The 22,375-nt window shown below is 46.1% G+C and overlaps 1 protein-coding gene across 1 annotated transcript in view; it reads right to left on the bottom strand.

Moving 5' to 3' along the window:
• Positions 1–22,375, bottom strand: part of LOC119974261 (sialic acid-binding Ig-like lectin 14) — a 119,588-nt gene that overhangs the window by 18,806 nt on the left and 78,407 nt on the right.

Raw genomic sequence — 22,375 nt, 5'->3', positions numbered from 1 at the left:
TAAAACAAAACAATATTTATTCTATGAACTCAAGTTAACCTTTTAAAAACAAACATTGAATATCTTAACACCCATTACTTCAAAGATAACCCCAAAAGACTACAACTAGTCTAAATAATGCTTCAAACTGTTCCTTTAAACATCCAAAAGACTTCAAACCTTCAAAAATAGGAGCACATTAGGTTACATTCAATATATTTATAGTCTTTGGATTGCAGAAATCAACAGACTAGCTCTGTGTTTCTTCCTGCAGCTCACAGCAAAACACACAGACACTTCCAGCTGCGTTCTCAAACTGAAACTTAAAAAGCAGAAGTGAGCTCAGCTCCCCCCACCCTCTGACATCACTTCAGTAATATGATCAGCTGCATTTCTTAAAGGCAGCTTAATGGACACCTTGGGGGAGAGGTGGGGCACCCTGTACCCTGGCCAATGAAGGAGGCTGCCAGCTGCCACCAATCACCATGCGCCTGGGCCTTCTTAAAGGTTTAATTCTTTAAACATTCATTTCTTAATGATACTCTCACATGACAACAGCCTCAAAGGCACATCCCTGCTTTTGTAATATAGCTTTCCTTTTTTTAAAAGAAATTTAGAGTACCCAATTCATTTTTTCCAATTAAGGGGCAATTTAGCGTGGCCAATCCACCTACCCTGCACATCTTTGGGTTGTGGGGGCGAAACCCACGCAAACACGGGGAGAATGTGCAAACTCCACACGGAGAGTGACCCAGAGCTGGGATCGAACCTGGGACCTCGGCACTGTGAGGCTGCAGGGCTAACCCACTGCGCCACCGTGCTGCCCTGTAATTTAGCTTTCCTGACATGAATGCATACATTGTATTTGCCTTCCGAACTGCTGTCTGAACCTGCACGTTAACCTTAAGAGAATCCTGAACGAGGACTCCAAGTCCCTTTGTGCTTCTGATTTCCTAAGCATTTCCTCATTTAGAAAATAGTCTATGCCTAAATTCCTCCTTCCAAAGTGCATAACCTCACACTTTTCCACACTACATTCCATCTACCACTTATTTGCCCACTCTCCTAGCCTGTCCAAGTTCTTCTGCAACCCCCTGCTTCCTCAATACTTTGTATCATCTGCAAACTTAGCAACTGTGCCCTCCGTTCCTTCTTTCAGATCATTAATGTATACCGTGAAAATTTGTGTCCCAACACCGACACCTGAGGCACACCACTAGTCATTAGCTGCCATCCTGAAAAAGACCCCTTTACCCCCACTCTCTGCCTTCTGCCAGTCAGCCAATCCTCTATCTATGGCAGAATCTTACCCTTAACACCATGGGCCCTTAATTTATTCAACAGCCTCCTGCACATCACTTTGTCAAAGGCCTTCTGGAAACCTAATAGGATTACGTCCACTAGTTCTCCTTTGTTTAACTTCCTTGTTACCTCCTCAAAGAACTCTCACAATTTTGTCAGACACGACCTCCCCTTGATGAGGCTGTGTCTGACTCAGTCCTATTTTATCATGCACTTTCAAGTACTCCGCAATCTCATCTGTAATAACGGACTCTAAATCTTACCAATGACCGAAGTCAGGCTAACCGGCCTATAATTTCCTGTCTTCCGCCTCCCTCTTTTCTTAAACAGGGGTGTTACATTAGCTATTTTCCAGTCCTCTGGGACCTTCCCTGCCTCCAGTGATTCCTGAAAGATCACCACCAATGCCTCCACAATCTCCTCAGCTATCTCCTTTCAAACCCTGGGGTATAGTCCATCTCGTCGAGATGGCACAAATTTATTTTCTTAGGATCCTAGTCCACCTGCATATTGAAGTCCCCCATGATTATTGGACCATTGCCTTTCTTATGTGCCTTTTCTACCTCCTGATTTATTCTCCACTTCACATCCTGACTACTGCTCGGGGGTCTGTACATAACTCCCATCAGAGACTTTTTTTCTTTACAATTCCTCAACTCTACCCACACAGATTCTATGCCATCCGATCTTATATTGTTTCTTCCCATCAATTTCATTTCATTCCTTACTAACAATGCAACCCTGTCCCTCTGCCCTTTTAATAGGACATATATCCTTGGATATTTAGATCCCAGCCCTGATCCCCTTGCAGCCACGTCTCTGTGATGCCCACAATATCGTACCGGCCAATTTCAATGTGCGCAACAAGCTCATTTACCTTGTGCCGTTGATAGAATCCACCTTTTTTAGTAAAGAATCTACCTTTTAGTATATAACTAATTAAAGGAATAAATGGCCCAAGATTTAAAATGGCTTCTTGAAATATATTGTCAAAACACACCAGATAGTGAGAATATGCTGTTTACCATGAGAATAATCAAGATAAGAACCTCCTCGACAAACCAAGGACACATTTGACCAAGTCAAAGATTTTGGACAACATTCCCAGAAACTGTAGCAACCGATAAGGTCCATAAGAAAGACATATTGCAAATCACCTCATGTTAAAATTTGATGGACAAATACATATCGAATTGAATTAACTATGAAATAACTTTAACCCAATCACAGTCAGAAAGGGGAGAGACATTAATGACAGCTATAATCTTTAAAGAATAGGTGCCGGTTTGAACAAGCCATTCTGGAATCACTGACTTTAATCTCTAAAGCTACTTTTCTGCTCTATCGCTATGAACAGCTATTTTGTTTTTATTTTCAACTTTCTGTATTGTGTATTCGACAAGAAGAAATATCAAGAGCTCTTCTTTGAATTGAATTCAACTCAGTATTCTGTATTTGTGTGGACAAAACAAACTTTAAAGAGACTCTGTATTGCAAGTAAAAAATATTGATCAAGAGATATCTAATTCAAACTGAATAAAAGCAATTTACTCCATACATGTGGTGGTATGATTAACATAGTTGCCTGCCATTGGTGCAGAACACTGGCTTACCATGGGCCCTGGTCGGTCATGTGCCTCTCGACCGATTGGTTGCATCATCCCGCAAACTCAGGACGCTTAAAAAATCTTTAAACATTGGCTGGCATGTTTCGATGGTTACCTGCCGTCCGCAAACAGCCCCCCCACCATGGCACAGAAGCTTCATATCCTCCACTCCAGCGTGGGCATGGCGGCCTACGCGATGATTGCGGAGGAAAAAGATTACGACGCGGCCATGGATAAGCTGAAAGGACAGTTTCTTAAACCGGTAAACAGAGTATTCGCCCGACATCTGCTGGCTACCAGACAACAGCTCCCCGGTGAGTCATGAGACGATTTTTACCAGGCCCTCGTTGTCCTGGGGAGGAATTGCTCCTGCCTCCAAGTTTCAGCCACGGAGCACATAGAACTTCTGATTATAGATGCTTACGTGGCTGGGATGCAGTCTGCCGCTATCCGCCAGCGGATGCTGGAGAAAGACGACCTCAGCCTAACTGAGGCACGGACTCTCTCCACCTCCCTGGAGGTCGCCGATTTAAACGCCCGCGTCTATGTCCCCAGCCGTGCTGCAGCACCCTGGGCCTCCTGGCACGCTTCCCCACCGCCATCCGCCGCTCCCGACCCCCCTCAGGCCTGCGCCGCGGGACGCCCCGACAAGTCCGCGGGGCCCCGCTGCTATTTCTGTGGGTTCGCTAAACACCCTCGCCCGTGCTGCCCAGCCCGCTCCGCCCTCTGTAAGAGCTGCGGGAAGAAGGGCCACTTCTCGACGGTCTGCCAGGCCAAATCGGTCGCTGCTGTACCGCGCAGCGACCGGGGATCCCCCACTCCGGGCCTTTCCGGGCCCTTCCAGCACACCGCGCCAATCTCTCCCCCCTGCCCCCGGGCCCCTGCGCCCGGCCTGCGCGCCTCCCCCTCTCCTCCGGGCCCTTCCGAGACCTTCCAGCGCACTGCGCAAATCTCTCCCCCCCCAGCTCCCGGGCCCCTGTGCCCGGCCTGCGCACCTCTCTGCCCCCGCTCTCAGCCGCTCCGTTCGTCCCGCCGGCACCGCTAACCCCGCCCCCAGCAACCACGAGGGCCCTGCGGGCGCCGCCATCTTGGGCCCCGGACGCCACGTGCGGGTCCTGGGCGCCGCCATCTTTGGGCCCCGACTCCACGTGTGGGTCCTGGGCGCCGCCATCTTGGGGAGCCGACTCCACGTGCGGGTCCTGGGTGGCGCCATCTTGGGGCGCCGACTCCACGTGCGGGTCCTGGGCGCCGCCATCTTGGGGCCCCGACTCCACGTGCGGGTCCTGGGCGCCGCCATCTTGGGGCCCCGACTCCACGTGCGGATCCTGGGCACCAGCATCCTGGACTGGCACTCAAGGTTCTGCCAGCGCCTACTCGGCCGACGACGACTATGACGATGGTTCTTCTCCACGGCTCGTGGCCATTCAACTCGACCAGTCACGGCCACGCACGCTCGCCAAAACAACGACGCTGATCCACCTCAACGGCCACGAGACGGGCTGCCTGCTGGACTCCGGGAGCACGGAAAGCTTTGTTCACCCTGCCACGGTAAGACGCTGCGCACCCACTGTCCATCCTGTAAAACACAAAATCGGGTTAGCCTCAGGTTCGCACTCCGTCCGCATCACCGGCTGCTGCATCGCGGACCTCACGGTCCAAGGGAAGGTTTTTAAAAATTACAAATTCCTTGTCCTCCCTGACCTTTGCGCACCGGCACGCCTAGGACTGTACTTCCAGTGCAACCTGCAGAGCTTGACCTTCCAATTCGGCGGACCTATACCCCCCCTCACTGTCTGCAGCTTCGTGTCCCTCAAAGTGGACCCCCCCTCCTTGATTGCAAACCCGTCGCGACACGGAGCAGACGGTACAGCACCCAGGACCGGACCTTCATCAGGTCCGAAGTCCAGAGGTTGCTGAAGGAAGTGGTCATCGAGGCCAGCAACAGTCCCTGGCAAGCCCAAGTGCTGGTGGTCTGGACTGGGGAGAAAAACCGGATGGTCATCGACTGTAGCCAGACCATCAACTGGTTTACGCAACTGGACGCGTATCCTCTCCCCCATATTTCCGCCATGGTAAACGATATCGCAAAATACTAAGTCTTCTCCACTGTGGACCTCAAGTCCGCCTATCACCAGCTCCCCATCCGCGCAAGTGACTGCAAGTACACCGCGTTCGAGGCTGATGGGCGCCTCTACCACTTCCTTAGGGTTCCATTCGGTGTCACAAATGGGGTCTCTGTCTTCCAACGGGAGATGGACCGAATGGTCGACAAGTACGGATTACGGGCTACCTTCCCGTACCTCGATAATGTCACCATCTGCGGCCACGACCAGCAGGACCATGACACTAACCTCCGGAAATTTCTCCAAACCGCAAAACTCCTTAACCTCACTTACAATAAGGATAAGTGCGTGTTTAGCACCGATCGTCTAGCCATCCTCGGCTACGTAGTGCGTAACGGAGTGATAGGCCCCGACCCTGAACGTATGCGCCCCCTGATGGAACACCCTCTCCCCAATACCCTCAAATCCCTCAAACGCTGTCTGGGTTTCTTCGCTTACTACGCCCAATGGGTTCCCAATTACGCCGACAAGGCCCGTCCCCTCATTCAAACCACGACCTCCCGCCATCGACAGTGGCCTGCCAGGCCTTTAGCCGCATCAAAGCGGACATTGCAAAGGACACGATGCGCGCCATCGACGAGTCCCTCCCCTTCCAGGTCGAGAGCGACGCATCGGAAGTAGCTCTGGCGGCCACCCTGAACCAAGCGGGCAGACCCGTGGCCTTCTTCTCCAGAACCCTCCAAGCTTCTGAACTCCACCACTCCTCAGTGGAAAAGGAAGCCCAGGCCATAGTCGAAGCTGTGCGACATTGGAGGCACTATTTGGCCGGCAGGAAGTTTACCCTCCTCACAGACCAACGGTCAGTGGCCTTCATGTTTGATAATGCACAAAGGGGCAAGATTAAGAATGACAAGATCTTACGGTGGCGGATCGAGTTGTCCACGTACAACTATGAGATCTTGTATCGTCCTGGGAAGCTCAATGAGCCTCCTGATGCCCTGTCCCGCGGTACCTGCCCCCAGCGCGCAGATAGACCGCCTCCGCTCCCTCCACGCGGACCTCTGCCATCCAGGCCCGCAACCTGCCTTTCTCCATCGAGGAAGTCAGGACAGTAACCTGTGACTACCACATCTGCGTAGAGTGCAAACCGCACTCCTACCGCCCCGAGCGTGCACATCTGATCAAAGCATCCCGCCCCTTCGAACGTCTCAGCATTGACTTCAAGGGGCCCCTTCCCTCTAGCAACCGCAACATTTACTTCCTGGCGGTAATCAACGAATACTCCCACTTCCCTTTCGCCGTTCCCTGCCCCGACATGACCACATCGACCGTCATTAAGGCCCTCCTCTCCATCTTCTCCCTGTTCGGCTACCCCGCATACATACATAGCGATCGGGGGTCCTCATTTATGAGTGACGAGCTGCGTCAATTCCTTCTCAACAGGGGCATTGCCTCTAGCAGGACGACCAGCTATAACGCTCGGGGTAACGGACAGGTCGAGCGGGAGAATGGTACCATCTGGAAGACCATACTACTGGCCCTCCGGTCCAGAGATCTCCCTATTTCCCGATGGCAAGAGCTTATCCCCAATGCCCTACATTCTATCCGCTCACTCCTCTGTACCACAACAAATCAGACACCTCATGAACGTCTTCTTGTTTTCCCCAGGAAGTCGTCCTCCGGATCCCCTCTCTTGACGTGGCTGGCCGCCCCCGGACCCATCTTGCTCCGGCAGCATGTGCAGGTGCACAAGTCCGACCCGTTGGTGTAACAAGACCAGTTCCTCCACGCTAACCCGCAGTATGCATACGTGGAGTACCCCGACGGTCGGCAGGACACGGTCTCCCTCCGGGACCTGGCACCCGCCGGCGCGCGGCCTTCCCCCCCTTCACCACAGAACCCCTCCCCGGTTTTTTTTTCCCCCAACGCCCCACCAAGGCCACCCTTTCCCCATCCATGGATCTCCACCACCAGCCCGGATGATGGAGACTGTTCAAGGACCATCGCTCCCGGACTCCAGAACATCAGCGGAACCACCGCCATTGGCTGAACCAACGTCACCAACTCCACTGCGGAGGTCTGCCAGGACGTCACGGGCAACAAAATGGCTGCTCGAGTCTATTTAATTTTCAACAACACCATTGGGCCAGTGGGAAGCCAAACCCTTTTTTTTTTCCTTCTCTGGCTACTACTCATACCACCAGTTCTCCCCGCCCCCCCCAGCTCTCGTTGATACCCCACTCCCCTGGCTTCTTTCTCCGCAAGGGGTGAATGTGGTGGTATGATTAACTTAGCTGCCTGCCATTGGTGCAGAACACCGGCTTACCATTGGCCCTGGTCAGTCATGTGCCTCTCGACCGATTGTTTGAGACCAGTCATGTGACGGCTCCCCGATTGGTCGAGAGGCTGAGTTAACCCCGCCTCCAGGGCGAGGTATAAATACCCAGTACGCCCGGCGGTCGTCCATTTACTGTAGTCGACCGCAGGGCTAACATCTAGCTTATTAAAGCCTACTTTTGTACAGCAACTCGTCTCGCATTCAATTGATGGTTCATCAAGACACAAAGCTCTGTTTCATAATCTGATGAGTAGTGTATATCGTGCGACGACATGGAAGATCCACTAACCAAAGTTCAGATCTAAAAACCAGCGCTGCGAACATTCCGAACGGAGATAATGGGGAAAATTTACGAGTTGCACGGACAAAGGAAGAACGGTGTGGCCTTTGAAGGCTAACAGCACACCGGAACATCACAGACCAGTCCAGACCAAACAATCTGAAGCCTTTGATCCGAACACCGGCTGGACTGAGGTAAGACTCTTTCAATCTGCCTCAGCCCACCCCGTTTCTCCCACCGGCAAAAGAATCCTGGAGAAACAAAATATAAAAAATGTAACTGAGATAAGTGAGTGTTGAAATTGCTTATTCATATATATATTTTTTGGATGCGTTAGACAGGGACAAGAAATAGTTCCCGCGCCTTCAAATAGTAATTATGGAAAATGACATTAAATCTATTTCTTCCAAAGTGCTGCAGAGCTTCCCACTGCCACAATGGGGAGCCCAGCTACCATCAATGTCTCTGGTGAATTCATCTTTACGGAGCTTACAAATTCAATACTTAAGCATTTTAATTTGCCAAAAGCAATTACGGAAAATGAGTTGAAATACAACATTACAGCAGCACGGCGGCGCAGTGGGTTAGCCCTGTTGCCTCACGGCGCCGAGGTCCCGGGTTCAATCCCAGCTCTGGGTCACTGTCCGTTTGGAGTTTGCACATTCTCCCCGTGTTTGTGTGGGTTTCGCCCCCACAACCCAAAGGTGTGCAAGGTAGGTGGATTGAACACGCTAAAATTGCCCCTTAATTAGAAAAAAATGAATTGGGTACTCTAAATTAAAAAAAAAAGAAATACAACATTACTCACGGCCAATGGTCCTTTAAAGATGTTAAAATCATTTGGCAAAAGATTGCCAGTTTAAGGAAAATTAATCGTATCGGATGGTCACTTGTCGTTTTGAGAGAATTGTGTAAGATTAGGTCCGCAGCTGAACTCAGGGCCCATGAGGACGCTGTTGCACCGTTAAAAAGGAGCTTCAAACAGCTTCTGCGCTTTTACAAGACTCAAATTACAAACTCGAGTGTTCAGATCACTCCCGATTTTATCTGCACCATCACAACTGTGAGCCACAAAAACAACTTGCGGACCTCAAACAGAAAAAATAAAGACCTTCAGGCCACTAATGCGGAACTTAAAAGTACAGTGTCTGACCTTCAAACCATTAATGCTGAGATTCAGGCTCAAAACATCGAACTCCAAACGTTTAATGCTGAAATTCAAACTAAAAATAAACAGCTTGAGGACATTAATAGTGACAACCAAGCTCTTCAATACATTAATTCCAATGCAGGGAAGGAAAAATTCGAACTTAAAAGTGAAATCACTGAAATTCAAAAGTTATTTTCTGATTCAAAGTCCACAGTCCAACTTTTAACAGTACAAAACAATGAGCTACTCTCCAAAAATAACAGCCTCCAAACAAAAAATGCACAACTCTTAAAAGATAAGGGCATTGTGGACACTAGAATTTCCAGCATGGAACATACTCTCTCCAATCCGAAAATTCATTCCGGGTCATTGACAGACGATCTAAAACCTTTGTGGTGAACCACTGTGTACACCTGTATTAGGGGATGTAAGGTAGGACCCGCACTACAGGTTCGCCGGTAGCTCCTGCCGGCTAGCTCCGCCCACTAGGAGCTGTATAAATATGCGTGTCCTCCATTGATCTGCCATTTCGCCAGCTGCAGTAGGAGGCCACGCATCTGACTGCAATAAAGCCACAGTTGTACCCAATCTGAGCCGTTGTGCAATTGATTATGCATCAACCTTTAAAACAAAAAGCAACTGCAATGCAAACGCATGCGAGCAATCTGTTCAAGTCCCAAAGATTGCTATCACGCCACGTGGTCAAGAACAAAGGGAGCCTTTCAGTTCTGATGAGATAGTGCTGAGGATGACCCTGACGCCTCTGGTTACCATGGAAATGACATTCCTGGTGTCAGCTCTGCTGTGACACAGCAAATCCCTAAACTAGCACCTTTACGAACTAAAAGGGTTGAGGTGGAAACGTCGGAAACGCGAGTAGCTGATAATGTGTCTACCTACAGATCTTGATAACACGACACTGGATACATACTCCAGCTGACCCTGATAAGGTGGACAGATGGTCTAAAGACCTCCCACATCCAAAGAAGGGGGGCTTAGCCACATGGAATGAGATAGAACGGTTAAAGGGCATTTTCAGTTTACACCCCATGGATGGTGTTCAGATTTTGTAAATAATGGTTTGTGTCAGAGATAGCAAACGGCTCTCCACAAACGTCCTCAGAGCCCTGGGAGATGATTTGCAAAATCTGGATGCGGGCTGGCTGTCAATTAAAGAATGGTTAACAGCTTTTAGTCCATCCAGAACTGATTAGACAAAGATCACTTCCTGCCTTCAGAAAACTACAGAAGACCTGCAAGATCATGATGAAAAGTTTAGGACAATTTGGGTGAAACATTCAGGAATAGCACTTCAGGCAGTATAACTGACTTGGGAGCAGAGTACATTGGAACCATTTAAAACTGCTTTTGTCAATAGTTTAAAAACCAAATTGTCTCAGGCTTTAAATCTGGTGTTCCCTGACTGGAGACTCGTTGGCACCCAGGGCATTGGTAGAACGCTGTATTCAAATTGAATGAGGATTGGAAGTTAGAAATCATGATGCCCCACAAGCTGCAGCAGCTGTTGGAACTGCAGCATCCACCCCACCATCTGCAACAGGCCCTCTCCTTGCTCCATTAAAAGATTCCAGAAAACTGGGTCAATGCAGTTTTGTGGTAAAATAGGACATTGAGCAAAAACATGTCGCTATAGACTAGAGGAGTTACAGGGAAAAGACCACAAAGATACACCCCGTGACTCACATCACAGGGAGACACCCCGTGACAACTACAGGGATACACCCCGTGACAACTGCAGGGACCCACCCCATGACTACGGATCCGCCCAGGAATACGTACAAGGAACCACGGGCACCACCTAGACATGATCATGATGATGACAATGACAGGTTTCACAGACAACAATGACAACCACAACTTGAAAGATCAAAAAACTAGTGGACCCCACTCTCAGTGAGTCCATTCAAAGAGCATTACATGCTTTAATTAAAAACGATTTGGATGGACTGTATATATCATTTGAGAGTGGGAGGACAAGACATTGATTTTCTTTATGATACTGGGGCACAATTAACCTGTGTCCCGAATAAATATGGTACATTTTTCCCTTTAAAAGACAAGGCGATTGAAGCATATGCAGTGGGAGGTGATCCAGTAACCCTTCAACGGTCACAGCGTTTACTGCTTGAATTTGGCCCATATCAACTAATTACTTCAATCTGGATTGGTCCCATTACCTAAGCTCTTTTGGGAATGGATATCCTCTACATTAAATTCATCCCTTATCTTTGATAATGGCAAAGTTACATGGTCCCTCAGATGCCTTAAAAGGAGTGATCTTGCTCAACACCCAATTTGGGCAAAGGACAAAAATGACTGTGGCTTTTTGAAAATGGCACCAGCTTCCTTTACTGGAGTGCCACCACCATGTACCTTACAATATCCCATTAATACCTTCTCAATTGAGGGAATTCTGCCTGTAGTACAGCAATTGGAAGAAAGAGGAGTTTTAATTAAAATTCACAGTTCATCAAATAGTCCAGTGTGGCCTGTCAAAAAGGTTAATGGCACATGGTGCCTGACTATTGATTATCGTAAAGCCAATGAATGCATTGACAGAAAAGCTCCTTTGGTAGCCGATCCTTCTACAATCTTTAATGCCTTAACACCAGACCTTGAATGATTTTCAGTTATAGACATGGCAAATGGCTGGTTTAGCTCACTCAGCTAAATCGCTGGCTTTTAAAGCAGACCAAGCAGGCCAGCAGCATGGTTCAATTCCCGTACCAGCCTCCCCGAACAGGCGCCGGAATGTGGCGACTAGGGGCTTTTCACAGTAACTTCATTGAAGCCTACTCGTGACAATAAGCGATTTTCATTTCATTTCATTTCATTTCATTCATTTCATTTCAAATGGCTTTTGGTCAGTACCACTAGCTGAGGAAGTGCAACCATGGTTTTCTTTCACATTTAACGAACAACAGTACACATGGACCAGACTTCCACAAGGATTTCACAATAGCCCTACTGTTTTTCACATGGCTTTACAGCAGCACCTGAGGAACTGCCTGACATGTCCTCCACCATTATCCAATACGTGGATGATGTTCTGCTAGCCTCCATTAATGAGGATGGTCATGAAAAAGAATTGTCTTCCCTCTTAGACCACCTTTGTCACAATGGACACAAAGCAAGCCTTGCCAAAGCACAAATTTCCCAAGATAAAGTTATTTACTTCAGACAATCTCCAAAGGTAAACAAAAATTTACCCAGGACAGGACAGCAGCAATAGGAAATGCCAGAGAACCTACAACTGTCCAGGAGGTGAGGTCATTTTTGGGACTTTGCAATTTTAACAGAAATTGGATTGATTCCTTTAATCAGCTGGCTCAACCATTAAATGATCTCCTAAAAGGCAACTGGAAATCAAAAGACTCAATTAACCTCACATTGGAACATAAAGAGTCATTGTTGAACCTGAAACGTGCTTTGTGCACAGCACCTGCACTTGGTATTCCACACCTTGGAAGGTCTTTCACCATGTTTGTTCATGAGAAAGGCGGCTACATGACAGCAGTATTAGCCCAAGAACATGGTGACCAGTTAAGACCTGTAGGATATTACTCTGCCAAACTTGACAATGTAACACTGGCATATGGCAGCTGCTTCAGAGCCATGGAAGCAATCTGTCGAGCTGTAATGACTACAGCAGGACTTGTCTTAGACCAGCAGTTGACTATTAAATGTCCCCATGCAGTCCATTCCCTCCTTTCCATGAACAGAATATCACAAGTCACATCAGCCAGATGGACCAGATGGACAGCAGTGTTGGAAGCAGCTAATCTTTACTTCCACCGAGCTAGTCCAGTCAATCCCGTCAACTTTGCTCCCACTTCCTGAGGTGCAAAAGGGGGGAGAGGAAGAAGGACAGTAACAAAAGAAATGGAAGAGGCACGCCTGGTAGAAGAAGAACCACTACAGAACTCAGATTTTATTTTATTTATAGACGGTTCCACCTTTATTGATAAAGGTGTCAGAAAAGCTGGATGGGCAGTCACCAGCCTCTATGAAGTAATGACGGAAGGAAGTTTGCCCCAAGGAACATCAGCTCAACAGGCTGAATTGAAGGCTCTAACAGAAGCATGTCATGAGGCAAAAGATCAATCAGTAAACATCTATACGGACTCCAGATACGGTTTTGGAGTGGCCTATGATTTTGGTAATTCATGGAAGAAAAGAGGATACCCTACCACAGCAGGATATCCTATATAAAATGGGAAAAAAGTACAAGACCTTCTAGAAGCAATGGCTTGACCAAAAGAACTATCTGTTCTCAAATGTAAGGCTCATACTGAAGAAGATACTATGGAAGCTAAAGGAAATGCCTTTGCAGACCAAGCAGCAAAGAAAGCTGCCTCTAAGTGGCATCCTTCAGCACCACCAAGACACATCTACAAATTAGGAGTTGACCAAGTTATTACAAGATCTACGTGAAATGCAACAAAACTCTGCACAACAAGAAAAATGATCATGGCTAGATTCAGGTATTGAGGAGTATGATGATGATATCTGGAGACAAGTTCAGACTGATAAACCAGTGGCACCACAGGCACTAATGCCATTCCTGGCACAACAGATCCATTCATGGGGACATCTAGCCCCTTAACAGATGATGGATCGATTCCACAGAAGTTGGTGTGGCAAAGGATTCAAAAAACATGCACAATTGGTACCAGATCGTTATGTGACATGTCAAAAGAACACCTCAGGACCTATCATGAAAATACCCCAGCTAAGAGCTCTTGCCCCTGCAGGACCATTTCTGAACATACAGGTCGATTACATAACCCTTCCTCCGTGCCAAAGATACACTGTGATAAGATACATTTTCCAGATGGATAGAAGGTACTCCAGTCAGAAAGGCTACAGCCACCCATACGGCCAAAATCCTATGCAAAGACTATATTCCCAGGTGGGGAGCACCAGCTAGCATTGATTCAGATAATGGAACCCACTTTACGGGTGCTGTATGTCAGGAGGTGTGCAGATTACTGAACACTGATTGGAATTTGCATTGTCCTTATCATCCTGAATGGGATGATAGAAGATGATATGCCTGTGCTATGGTCGAAGTTGTCCACAGGGCCGACAACTTCGACCATAGTACAGACAGAGGCCTCGATTGACACGGGTGGGGTGGGCGTAACACTCCCCCCCCCCCCCCCAAGTTTTTCTGTCATGAGGTAAAACGGTGATGGAGCCTCGGGAACTTTTGGGAGGGTGGAGGGCCACCATTCCCGCATAGGTGGCTTTAGAGGGTTCTGTCACCGGCGTAAGCGGCATTTCTGCCATCATGGTCAGGGCTGGGCGATAGGGGAGAAAGGGGCGAAGGGGGACAGAGAGAGTAACTGAAGAGGGGAAAAGGGGGTGAAGGCACAGGAGGAGGGGGCACAAGGGGATGGTATGGTACCCCAAATACAAAGGAGGAAAGGCGGGGGGAGGAGCAGGAAGATAAGGCACAAAAGGACAGACTGGTGCCCCAAGCATGATGGGGAAAAGCTAGCGGGTTGGCCTACCAAAAGGGCTTCGATTCAGCGGTGGGTGGGTGGTGGACGGGGCCTTCAGCCCAGCAGGGGCCAGCAAAACAGTCCACAAATGTTATCCTGTCTCAGCTCAATCGGCAGATGAAAAATAAATTAGGTCTAGATGCATTAACCTTCCTCTCCTCTTCTTCCCCTCCTAAGTATTGCAGCAACTTCCTGTTTGCTGGAAGACTTCAGGCCCTAGGGCCCTGCAGATGAAACAAGCAGCAAAATCTCATTTGTCTGCATTTTACAATGTTCATCAAACTTCGTTATCACTTTTGGTTTTATCTTCATTCGCACTAAAATGAAACGAGTTGAATATTTCAATTGCTTGCTGTCCTGCAAGAGATAGAAACAACGTGATCCTAGTTGCTTCTCGTGAACAAAGAACAAAGAAAAGTACAGCACAGGAACAGGCCCTTCGGTCCTCCAAGCCTGCGCCGACCATGCTGCCCGTCTAAATTAAAATCTCCTCCACATCCAGGGTCCGTATCCCCCTATTCCCATCCTTTCATGTATTTGTCAAGATGCCCCTTAAACATCACTATCGCCCCTGCTTCCTCCGGCAGCAAGTTCCAGGCACCACTACCCACTGTGTAAAAAGCTTACATTGTACATCTCCTCTAAATCTTGCCCATTGCACCTTAAATCTATGCCCCATAGTAATTGACCCCTCTACCCAGGGAAAAAGTCTCTGACTATCCACTCTGTCTATGGCCCTCATAAGTTTGTAGACCTCGATCAGGTCGACCCTCAACCTCCTTTGCTTCAGTGAGAACAAACCAAGTTTATTCAACCTCTCCTCGTAGATAATGCCCTTCATACCAGGCAACATCCTGGTAAATCCCTTCGGCACCTTCTCTAAAGCCTCCACATCCTTCTGGTAGTGTGGCGACCAGAATTCAACACTATACTCCAAGTGTGGCCTAACTATGGTTCTACACAGCTGCAACATGACTTGCCAATTTTCATACTCAATGCCCCGGCCAAGGAAGGCAAGCATGCCATATGCCTTCTTAACTACCTTCTCCACCTTTGTTGCCCCTTTTAGTAACCTGTGGACCTGCACACCAAGATCTCTCTGACTGTCAATACTCTTGAGGGTTCTACCATTCACTGCATATTCCCTACCTGTATTAGACCTTCCCAAATGCATTACCTCACATTTGTCCGGATTAAACTCCATCTGCCATCTCTCCATCCAAGTCTCCAAACGATCTAAATCCTGCTGTATCCTCTGACAGTCCTCATCGCTATCCGCAATTCCACCAACCTTTGTGTCGTCCACAAACTTGCTAATCAGACCAGTTACATTTTCCTCCAAATCATTTATATATGCTACGAATAGCAAAGGTCCCAGCACTTATCCCTGCAGAACACCACTATTCACAGCCCTCCAATCAGAAAAGCACCCTTCATTGCTACTCTCTGCTTTCTATGACCTAGCCAGTTCTGTATCCATCTTGCCAGCTCACTTCTGATCCCGTTTGACTTCACCTTTTGTACCAGTCTGCCATGAGGGACCTTGTCAAAGGCCTTACTGAAGTCCATATAGACAACATCCACTGCCCTACCTGCATCAATCATCTTTGTGACTTCCTCGTAAAACTCTATCAAGTTAGTGAGACACGACCTCCCCTTTACAAAAGTGTGCTGCCTCTTGCTAATATGACCACTTGCTTTCAAATGGGAATAGATCCTGTTTCGAAGAATTCTCTCCAGTAATTTCCCTACAACTGACGTAAGGCTCACCAGCCTGTAGTTCTCTGGATTATCCTTGCTATCCTTCTTAAACAAAGGAACGACATTGGCTATTCTCCAGTGTCCGGGACATCACCTCAAGACAGTGAGGATCCAAAGGTTTCTGACAAGGCCTCCTTCTTTCCTCCTTCAGTATTCTGGGGTAGATCCCATCAGGCCCTGGGGACTTATCCACATTAATATTTTTTAAGACGCCCAACACCTCGTCTTTTGGAATCCCAATGTGACCCAGGCTATCTACACACCCTTCTCCAGACTGCACTTAAATCACTAGCCACTAGGTAAAGTTGAAATTGCTGCTTGAACAACTTCCAATTTAAAGTTAAATTACCAGTGGTCTTGAGATGTCTTGGTGCTTGAACTTAGTCCACTGATAGGTCATTTGCGTCAAAGTTTTCAAAGTTGTGATGATTGCTATAGTCGAATAGTTGAATCCGTTTGTGCTTTTTTCTTTCTTCTTTTCTATGCTAAATCTTTGTTAGTCTTTCTTTAAAGATTTATAACTCGCTGGTACCATGTTATATTTTTAAAAATGACTTATCTAAAATATATATATTACTCTTGAATCTACCAGGATGATAAAATGACCAATAGTCTTCTTGTTGAAAGATGAACTATTTAATGAGCAACTAAATAATAAACTGTGAGTTCTTTTATTCAATACTAAACTAACAATAAAAAATTAAAGTACAGTACACATAACTATATTGTCATGTGAGAATACCTTTAAGAAATGTTTTTTATCGAATAGCTGTAGTGGGTGTACCTTTCAGAAATGGGTGTTTATTAGAGAGCTGCAGTGATGTCAGAGAGTGGGTGGAGCTAGGCTGTCTGTCTGTTTTTACTTTCGCTTTGGACTTGCAGGCTACAGGGTGTGTTTTGTTTCGTTTGAGAGCTGGATAGCTGCAGGCAAGCAAGGAGCTGTATAAGGATCTCTCTGTGCAAACTAATAATAATAAAAATCTTTTATTGTCACAAGTAGGCTGTTCTGGAAAATACAGAATGTGTCATTTGAAACATAGAGGTCTGCCAATATCTGGACTGGGAGAGTGCAGGGAAAGATCCCACAAGAGGTTGGTGGCAGCTGAAAAGAGCAGAAACTGTGGCCAGCTCTTCTGTCAAAAATGCAGTCAATTTCAGTCTGTCAGAATTGTTATTACAACCTGCAGCAGGAGAAGGGAAAAAGAAAAAAGAGAGTTTGCATAGATTTCTTTGTGCTGTTGAAATATTGTAATGGACTGCCCCTTTAAGCCCTGTAGTCCTTTCCTATCGGAGGGTCCCGATCTCTCCGCCAAAAATCACTAAGCGCGGGCTTCCCTCGCTCCTCCCCCCACGCGCAAGGCAGCAGAAGAAAGCAGCAGAACGCGAAGCAAGAACAGCTGACGGCCCGGGGGAGCTCCGCTCCCCTCAAGGAGGTGGAAGGCTCAAAGAAACGGCAGCAAGAATGAGGAGGATGAGAAGGAAGATGTTTGTTGGTGGACTCAGCTGGGAAACAAGTAAGAAAGATTTAAGGGACTGCTTTTCTGGAGGTGGAGAGATTGTAGACTGCTTAATTAAAATGGATCCTGAAAGAGTAGACAGGGTATTGAATGGGGAGGACAAACTTGATGGGAGAGTTATTGATCCCAAGAAAGCTCAGGCTATGAAGGGCAAGGTTGAAATAAAATTGGCCCAACCTAAGGAAGTGTACCAGCAGCAGCAATGGGGAGGACAGAGGACAGAACACAGAGAACAGAGAGAACAGAGAAACAGCAACAGGAGAGAAGGGGAGGAGAACTACAAGAGAGAGAGAGTCTGAAGGTCCCTACAACACACCAGCAGCATCCAGAATCACTAATCGTTTTTCCTTTCTGTAAAGAAAGTGTTTGCAACTTATTAAAAAAAAAAGTATAATAATAATAAAATAACTTAACCTGAAAAGTGGTTATTAGCTTACTTCACTTCCTTAGCAATGCAGGACCCAGGACATCGATGCTACTAAGGGGTAAGTAGGTAAAATTCTTCGGTGAAGGTATGGGTTATACCGGGGAATAACTTGGAAATATAGTTTGACCTGAATGGCACCCACAGAAGCCTGCATCGGAGTCAGGGAGTGAGAATCCCTGTTCACCATTTGGAATATCGGCCCTTTTTGGTATAGGGGGAATTCTAAGACAGAGTGGTGGATTTACAAAAAACATGGCGCCCAACGTGGGGCAGAAGCCCATAATTACACCCAGCCTGTTTTTTTGCTTTCTCCATGGCATCCAGCGTGGAGGCCTAGAATATTAGAAGTTTCTAGGTAAACAGAATGGGGGCTAGAGTAGGGGCTAGAATATTAGAAGTTTCTAGTTCCCAAGAAACGGTTGGATATTAGAAGTTTCTAACCGGCACAAAGGCTAGAATATTAGAAGTTTCTGGTCTATGTGTGAGTCAGACTTTACCTGCCGAGTTTAGTCTGGAAAGGATATTCTGTGGATCGAGGGGACTGAAACTCAGGTTGGGTGTGAATCAGCAGACTAGAAGATGGACCCTGAGTGAAAGTCTGCAAGACATCTTGGTGACAGCACTAAAATCTTGCATCCATTACTGGTTAAAAGGAGGCCAAAAAATAAATCATCCTTAGAGTAAGGCAGATTGTGCGGAAAATTTTCTGGAAAATGGGGACGCCTAGAATTCAGAGACCAATAACCAATCGACCCTTAACTAAAAAGGAAGATACTGCCTTAGTCAGCCTTGGATAGGGCCCAGAACGGGTACTTATCCTTAATTTCAGATTGCAACTGAAAGGGACAACCAGGAACAGAACTTGAATTCTGAAAAATGGCAATGAGAATAATCCTCTTGCTCTGAAACATGGTCAAGAGAGTTGAAACAATGAAACAAGAGTAGAAAAGCTTAACAGAGGCAAAAAAACTCCTGCAGAAGTGAAACTTAACCGCATGGAGGGGTCTCAAAAAACTAAAACCCTACAGAAAAGAGGTCCAAGATCTCAGTGGATAATGTGTATGTGTGTGTTTAATAAGGATTTGTGAAATCCTACAGAGTAGAGATCCAAGATCTGAGTGGATGCATGTGTGTGTGTATGTCTAATAAGGAATTGTGAATTTCCTTTAATTTTTTTATTTAAAAAAAAATGTTGTATTTTGTAAAGCCGATTTTCACATAAATGGGAAGTTATAAACAGCAGGCAGCAGTCAGCTGCTTTGCAGACTTTGAAATTGCTGCGTTGAAATTGAAACTGCATGGCTCCGCAGGGTCCTAGTGCCTGGCAATCACACAAAGTCATCACACAAAGTCATATGCAGAGATAATGATGTTTAGAATGCTAAATACCTTGAAGAAGGAGCTTTAGAAAGTAAAGATATTAAAACCAATTGATAATACAGAGTAAATTTGGGTGAAGCTACTCACTGACACTGCAGGGAAAATAATCTGTGAAGCTGTAAAATGTAAAGACAAGATTGTTCAGATTCTGGGTACACATACAGTTGAATTAGAGAAGCATGGTATCTGGAGCAAAATAAATTGTATCTCACTCAGGGGTGCAATGACAGAAGGAGGAGGCTTAACAGGCCTTAGTTGTATGATGTACATCAATGATATGGAAATAAACCAGTTCAAAAAGAAATGGTGGCAAAGAAATCCGGAAGTCCTGGAGAGGGCACTTCTGGGATAATCCAAATGAAAATAGAAAGTACAAATTAAAGAATAGGGCCCTCTCCACCCTTGATCTGTTCATTTGATTTCAGATGGAAAAAATAAATAACGAACCAGTTCACAAGAAGGAAGAGAACTACACTCCAGAGAGGAATCTTTTAGACAGGATTGGGGGGGGAAACTAATGATACAATTGGCTACATATTTGAGGGAATTAACTGACAGAACCCGGAGGAAAACTTTACGGGTTAGAAACAAATTAAAATATCAAATTATAACTGGACAGTGAAACCCTCCGGTCAGACATCTCTAACTGGACATTAGCTGATGGGTGATCTGCGGTCTCCATGGAGTATGTACTACGCGGTGGAATTATTAAGGGTCTCGGCAGATAGCAGCGACTGACGAGGAACCCCAATATGATAAATGACAATAGTTTAAGAATTTTTGTAGCTTGATACCACGGCGGGAAATTGTTTCCAATGCAGCAAAACAATATTGCATTGAAGAGCTGTAATCGTTATTAAAAAAAAATTCATGTAAATGATAGGGACTGTTATATATATATGATAAGGGGGGTATGTGTGTCGTTAAGAACTTGATCCGCATTTCTAAACTGTGTGAATGTTTTAATAGAGGGGTAGTTTAGTGTGTTTTCTTGATTTAACTATATAGTATATTACAAATAATATTGATGTTGTTTGTATGCCATATTTAGTATGTAATAATTATTGTTCCCAAGCCAAGAAGGAATGTTTCGATATTGATATTAATTTTGTTAACAGTTGAAAATATGTAAAGTTGTAACACACAGTCTATTGTGTGGTTAGGTAATGAATAGGTGTTAAGATAAGACTTAAATTTTTACTATGTATTTAACAATAGGGAGAATTTGTTTTGAAAAAGAGACGTTCAATGTGGTTTTGCAAATGCCTGCTAATGAAAATATACACTTTGTCAGAAAGATATTTCTCATGTAAACCAGAGGTTGGCAGACTACATGATTCACGACAATGTTAGACATTAATGGGGAAGTTAGGAATACAAGCAGGATCAATTGAACCTTTTAAATTAATGAAACGAAAGGGATCAGTGGGTGGTACATGATATCACAATTACCCCATTCCAATCAGAAATGGAAAACTATTTTGGACGACGGAAAAATGGGGCACGTAACAGCCAGTGGATGGACAAAAGATCTGTTTGGTTACTGAGAACTGAGTTGTGTGCTGTTTCTAAGGGACATGAGGAAGCTTATACGGCGCTGCTATCCCAAGGAAGTATGGAAAATGCTTTGGAGGTAGTGGAACACACGGAAAGCTATTGTGTTACTTCCTGAGCGGCTATGGCTATGGTTCACGGTAATTGGACTGGAACGGAAAACAAGACTTTACTGACACCTGGTCTGTGATATGCATACAAATGACAAAGACGGGGATTGTATGTTAGTACAATTGGATGGGGGGGAAAATAAACCAAATTATAGTAATGTTTCAAAGTCAAGACAGGGTGTTCTGGAAAATACAGAATGTGTCATTTGAAACATAGAGGTCTGCCATATCCTGGACTGGGAGAGTGCAGGGAACGATCCACCAAGAGGTTGGTGGCAGCTGAAAAGAGCAGAAACTGTGGCCAGCTCTTCTGTCAAAAATGCAGTCAATTTCAGTCTGTCAGAATTGTTATTACAACCTGCAGCAGGAGAAAGGAAAAAGAAAAAAAGAGAGTTTGCATAGATTTCTTTGTGCTGTTGAAATATTGTAATGGACTGCCCCTTTAAGCCCACGTAGTCCTTTCCCTATCGGAAGGTCCCGATCTCTCCCGCCAAAAATCACTAAGCGCGGGCTTCCCTCGCTCCTCCCCCCACGCACAAGGCAGCAGAAGAAGGAAAGCAGCAGAACGCGAAGCCAAGAACAGCTGACGGCCGGGGGAGATCCGCTCCCCTCAAGGAGGTGGAAGACTCAAGAACGGCCGCAAGAATGAGGAGGATGAGAAGGAAGATGTTTGTTGGTGGACTCAGCTGGGAAACAAGTAAGAAAGATTTAAGGACTGCTTTTCTGGAGGTGGAGAGATGTAGACTGCTTAATTAAAATGGATCCTGAAAGAGTAGGACAGGGTATTGAATGGGGAGCACAAACTTGATGGGAGAGTTATTGATCCCAAGAAAGCTCAGGCTATGAAGGGCAAGGTTGAAATAAATTGGCCCAACCTAAGGAAGTGTACCAGCAGCAGCAATGGGGAGGACAGAGGACAGAACACAGAGAACAGAGAAAACAGAGAAACAGCAACAGGAGAGAAGGGGAGGAGAACTACAAGAGAGAGAGAGTCTGAAGGTCCCTACAACACACCAGCAGCATCCAGGAATCACTAATCGTTTTTCCTTTCTGTAAAGAAAGTGTTTGCAACTTATTAAAAAAAAGTATAATAATAATAAAATAACTTAACCTGAAAAGTGGTTATTAGCTTACTTCACTTCCTTAGCAATGCAGGGACCCAGGACATCGATGCTACTAAGGGGTAAGTAGGTAAAATTCTTCGGTGAAGGTATGGGTTATACCGGGGAATAACTTGGAAATATAGTTTGACCTGAATGGCACCCACAGAAGCCTGCATCGGAGTCAGGGAGTGAGAATCCCTGTTCACCATTTGGAATATCGGCCCTTTTTGGTATAGGGGGAATTCTAAGACAGAGTGGTGAATTTACAAAAACCGT

The sequence above is a fragment of the Scyliorhinus canicula genome, chromosome 12 (genome assembly GCF_902713615.1).
Source record: "Scyliorhinus canicula chromosome 12, sScyCan1.1, whole genome shotgun sequence".
Taxonomy (NCBI): Eukaryota; Metazoa; Chordata; class Chondrichthyes; order Carcharhiniformes; family Scyliorhinidae; genus Scyliorhinus; species Scyliorhinus canicula.
This window is presented reverse-complemented; position numbering and strand designations above follow the sequence as displayed.